General features: G+C 44.6%; 1 long non-coding RNA gene and 1 other non-coding gene across 2 annotated transcripts; both read left to right on the forward strand.

Annotated features, from left to right (window-relative positions):
- Positions 1 to 3,000: 3,000 nt before the first annotated feature.
- Positions 3,001 to 3,155, forward strand: LOC129763712 (5.8S ribosomal RNA). Its single transcript, XR_008741021.1, has one exon. It is a non-coding gene; the product is annotated as a 5.8S ribosomal RNA (ribosomal RNA).
- A 1,078-nt stretch (positions 3,156 to 4,233) lies between these two features.
- On the forward strand, positions 4,234 to 4,923 carry LOC129762466 (uncharacterized). Its single transcript, XR_008740635.1, has 2 exons — positions 4,234 to 4,395; positions 4,475 to 4,923. It is a non-coding gene; the product is annotated as an uncharacterized LOC129762466 (long non-coding RNA).
- Positions 4,924 to 5,572: the final 649 nt, after the last annotated feature.

The raw sequence follows: 5,572 nt of genomic DNA on the forward strand, positions 1-5,572 counted from the left end.
AAAACAGTGTAGCATATTCTCCGCTGAGGCATATGCTCTCCATAAGGCAACCCAGGCTGCCAGAGAAGGTTCAATAATATTCACGGACTCGGCAAGCTGTCTGGCTGGGCTAGAAAGCGGAAACTGCGACCACCCATGGCTGAAGCAGGCCAAAGCAACAGCTTGGGAAAAAGGTATAAGGTTTACATGGATTCCCGCCCATACTGGGATTGAAGGCAACGAGAAAGCGGACTTTTTAGACAACGAAGGTCGATCCAAGCCACTTGAAGACAGAACCATACCTAAGGAAGATGCCATCAGGTGGATCAAAGAAGCAATAAAGGACGAATGGAACAAAACCTGGTTCCACTGCAGAGAACAGAAACTCAGGAAAATTAAAGGCAGCGTAGAAAAATGGACCGAAGCAGACAACCCTAGGGACCAGAAGTTGCTTACTAGGCTCAGGATAGGCCACACCTGGATGACGCACAGCTCAATCATGAGCCAGAGACACCAAGATGGACCCACGTGCGAAACTTGTGGAACAGCTTTAACAGTAGAACATATCCTTGTGGAGTGTAGAAAGTACGACACTGAAAGACGGAAACATGGACTAGGAGACAACATCCAAATAATTCTGAAAAATAGCACTGAGAACATAAAAAGAACGTGTGATTTCATAAGAGACTGTAATTTGACTAATATGATCTAAGTTAGGGACTAGAGATAGGCCCACCATATCACGAATACTCAAAAAATGAAAAAGAGTGAACAGAGCAAAAAACGCCCGCTCAAAGTGATGGTGAACAGGAGTATAGGGAATATAGGGAATAATGTAAAAGAGATAAACTTAGGCGAATGACAGAGCAGCTAGTTACTGTAGAACAAATGTTAAAGCCTAATAAACAAGATATACACACACACACACCTCGGTCCTAATATTCATTGGTTTGTAACCGGATCCGGAGGTAATGATTAACAGAAGTAGTTGGGGGCATTAGTACTACGGCGCGAGAGGTGAAATTCGTAGACCGTCGTAAGACTAACTAAAGCGAAAGCATTTGCCATGGATGCTTTCATTAATCAAGAACGAAAGTTAGAGGATCGAAGGCGATTAGATACCGCCCTAGTTCTAACCGTACACTATGCCAATTAGCAATTGGGAGACGCTACTGTATGGTGCTCTCAGTGGCTTCCGGGAAACCAAAATCAGGTTCCGGGAGAAGTATGGTTGCAAAGTTGAAACTTAAAGCAATTGACGGAAGGGCACCACCAGGAGTGGAGCCTGCGGCTTAATTTGACTCAACACGGGAAAACTTACCAGGTCCGAACTTATTGAGGTAAGACAGATTAATAGCTCTTTCTCAAAACTAAGGGTAGTGGTGCATGGCCGTTCTTAGTTCGTGGATTGATTTGTCTGGTTAATTCCGATAACGAACGTGACTCAATCAAATTAACTAGAACGCTATCAGCAGTCAGACGTAGAAGCTGTCGTCCGGTTGTGATGTGTGCGTGTGGGGTTGGCTTTCGGGTCGGCTTCCGCGCGCGCTCGCTGGCGCAGTGTAGTATGACCTGATGACACGTCAACTCATCGAGGTTGACTTCTGCTTAATGGAACAACTTGTGTTAAGCAAGGTGAGATTGAGCGATAACAGGTCCGTGATGCCCTAAGATGTTCTGGACTGCACGCGCGCTACAATGTGGGCAGCAGCGTGTACCCTATTCCGAGAGGAACGGGAAATCACTGAAATGCCCACGTAGTCGGGATTATGGACTGAAACGGTCCATATGAACTTGGAATTCCCAGTAAGTGCTGGTCACTAGCCAGCGTTGATTACGTCCCTGCCCTTTGTACACACCGCCCGTCGCTACTACCGATGAATTATTAGGTGAGGCCTTTGGAGGCGAGTAATTTGCTGGCTCCTCGAGGGCTGCATTTGACACGCTGAAGTTGACCGAGCCTGGTTATTTAGAGGAAGTAAAAGTCGTAACAAGGTTTCCGTAGGTGAACCTGCGGAAGGATCATTATTACGTCTTATGATGACCTTTGTCGAACAGAAGACCGAACGCGTTGGGGTCTTGGTACATAAACACGCGTTACCCAGTGGTTGTTTTGCGAGGACTAGGAGTGGCGCCGTACTCGTACCTTTGTTGTGCGAACGTACGTTCCCATTAAAAATTATCTCCTGGCGAGTCCGTTATGTTTCAATTCATACAACAAACCCTTTCATCTGGGTCTTCAGATCGATAAAAGGATTTACACTCCCTTACTGCACTAAAGGTATTACTACTTGGATGAAGGGCCGGGGCCTTCGAACTTTCATCCTATTGTAGGGGCCATACCTTGCAGTGTGTGCGCGGCTCGAAACTACTAGACCCGGCGTTATAGAAGGTCTCAAAATGAACGCCATCCTCTCATCTGTTGGACTAGGTGCGGTGTCTCGTACTTCGCATGTGCGCATATGAACGTACAGATGCCCCCTGGCGAGTCCCCATACTAGTGAGGTGGAAATGGAAGGAAAGGGTTGATCGTCTCGGTCTTTGGATCGATGATGGGATTCCCATTCCTTACTGCACTAAAGGTATTACTACTTGGATGAAGGGCCGGGGCATTCGAACTTTCATCCTATTGTAGGGGCCATACCTTGCAGTGTGTGCGCGGCTCGAAACTACTAGACCCGGCGTTATAGAAGGTCTGAAAATGAACGCCATCCTCTCATCTGTTGGACTAGGTGCGGTGTCTCGTACCTCGCATGTGCGCATATGAACGTACAGATGCCCCCTGGCGAGTCCCCATACTAGTGAGCTAAAGGTTAAGCCGATCACACGGTCTTTGGACCAATGATGACAAAAATACGTCCCAAGTGATGAAATCCGGCGTGATGTTCATTCTGCAAGTGCGATGGGTTCTAAGAACCCAGGAGTGGCCTGTACATCGTATGTTTACATGCGAACGTACTCTCCAAGTGTGTGTTTCAAATTTCAACCCGTGTTTCAATTTCAATAAATCCATATACAACAAACCCTAGGCAGGGGATCACTCGGCTCGTGGATCGATGAAGACCGCAGCAAATTGCGCGTCAGAATGTGAACTGCAGGACACATGAACATCGACAAGTTGAACGCATATTGCACATCGTACAATCATTGTGCGATGTACACATTTTTGAGTGCCTATATTTACCAATTTAACTATATGCGCTGCTTAGGTAGCGCATATGCGTAATGGTGTTTTTCGGCCTTCAGTGGTGGAAAAACATTGAAGATAGTCAAACGTGCGAAGGCCCCGGCGCACGGCTTGATGAACACACGTCCCAAGATGAAAGTCTTTGTGTGTTCCATCTTCTCCATACATGAGATAGTTCTTATAGGCCTCAAATGATGTGTGACTACCCCCTCAATTTAAGCATATTACTAAGGGGAGGAAAAGAAACTAACAAGGATTCCCTGAGTAGCTGCGAGCGAAAAGGGATGAGCCCAGCACGTAGAGGTGGTGCGCGTTTGCGTGTCCACCGTGTTGCGTGGCATCTGGACACCTGAGACCTCCTACAAACGATAGGTTTACAGGCTGGGAGTTGCGAGTTGCAGAGAGGTGTACATTTCGATCCTCTCAGACTACCCATGCTTGGAGGTTGGCCTTGTACGTGTACGGTTGTTGTGTTTAAAAGAGAAGTCCTACTGTAGCTTAGTGCTGCATGTGGTGACTTCTCTTTTAATTTAAACATTTTCGGGCGCTTGAAGGTCCATGCCGAGTGTCGGAGATAGGCATGTGGATGGGGTACGTGTACGGTTGTTGTGGTTAGAAGAGAAGTCCTACTGCAGCTTAGTGCTGCATGTGGTGACTTCTCTTTTTTTTATTAAAAAAATTTCGGATGCCTGAAGGCATGTGGATGGGTCACATTCGACTGCAACGTGTAACCGGTAGGTTCCATATCATATGTGTCTTTGACACCTTTCAACACACACACATCACAACACAACAAACTACACACACAAAAACTGCGCACAATGCGAATACTGCAGCGTGTCATTCCCCTGGTAATCGAAGGCAGATGGCTGCGTCGGTTTGAGCTGTAGTGAGAACCGCATTTGAAGTGTTCTACACACCGCTCACTAGGCAGGGCTCTCAGCCAGATAGCGAAGGTACAAACCCATTGTCGGAGTTGGGTTTTTTTCCGCTTCCCTCCAACAATAGGCTTGAACACTCGGCTAAAGGCGATGGTCAGGCTTTCTGCCTAGAACTATGAACGGGAGTAGAAGTGCGCGTCGTGTGTAGCATAAATGAAAAAAAGAAACAGTTAGTGGAAAGAATTGTAGAATAATTGAGTTTGTGAAAAAAAGAAATAGAAACCTGAAAAATAATTAATTATACACTTACCTGGAAACCCTGAAAAAGAAAAAAAAACTGAAAAAAAGGTAAAGTAAAATAAAACGAGCATGTGGGGGCGAGTGGTGGTGGTCTTCGATCGATACAGTGCTAACCTCAACTGTGCAGGTCCGCACAGTGGGCCTTTTTTTATGTCTTCTCCAAAATAGGCATCAACCACAACTTTCTAGGCAGAAAGTGTAGAGAGCCACCAACAAACTCAAGCGATTGGCTTACAGCAAGACCGAGCACTCTAACCGCAACTTTTACAACCGATTGCGAAGGACAATCGAACCTGGACAGACGTGTCCCAGAGGACGAAACAGGAAGACATATTCACACAAGGATATGGATAAACAACGTATCACACCAAATTGAGGACCACACCACATTGCTCAAATACATAACGATTGCGCAAGTATACAAAACCATAAACTGTGACGTCACAAATAGTAAAGTATATCAAAACACATAGAAAAGTATATGTTTAGAATTAAATTAAAAGTAAAAGAAGTATTTACACCTAGAATTTATATAGTACGCCACTACAAACATAATACACGTGTAAGAAATTAAAAGTTTGGTTTACATAAATTTTCGTTTGTACACATATTTCCGTATTTCTGTTTGTCGTTTTCCCGAACTCAAAAGGAGTTGTCAGGCCTCGCCCGCTCTAGTTTGGCAGGAATCGTGTGCCATCGTCAGCCTTTGAGGAAGTTGGAAAACGGCTGAGGGTTCTGTCCCTTGTTGCGTGTGTATAACACTTTTAGGAAATTAAACCCGAGCTCCCGATTAACAGCTAGATGCTGCCGGTGAGTGCTGGGAGAACGACCCTGTGGTTTTCTCATCATGCTCTTTGAGCTAGACACTCATAGTCACTCACGAGTAACGAACAGGAAGTTACAAATTGGCGCCCAACAAAAACACACACATACACACGAACACGGATAAGTTAGGAACTGAACGGTTACACTATCCCCCCATAGAGGGAGGAATAAAATACTTCGTATTATTCATTTTCTTCTTTATCGTTCTCCAAACGTTTTCATAGATAATTTCTCAATATATACATTATTTTCATTCATACATTTAGTGTTATATGTTATTTGCATGTTTATGTATATGAAAAATATTTATTATTTATGTATATCTGTATTCATTCGAAAAATTGTTCACTTATTTATTAATTTCGTTATAAATTCTCGTTTATTTGTATTTCGGGATAAA

Source organism: Toxorhynchites rutilus, chromosome 1 (assembly GCF_029784135.1).
Source record: "Toxorhynchites rutilus septentrionalis strain SRP chromosome 1, ASM2978413v1, whole genome shotgun sequence".
NCBI classification, from domain to species: domain Eukaryota; kingdom Metazoa; phylum Arthropoda; class Insecta; order Diptera; family Culicidae; genus Toxorhynchites; species Toxorhynchites rutilus.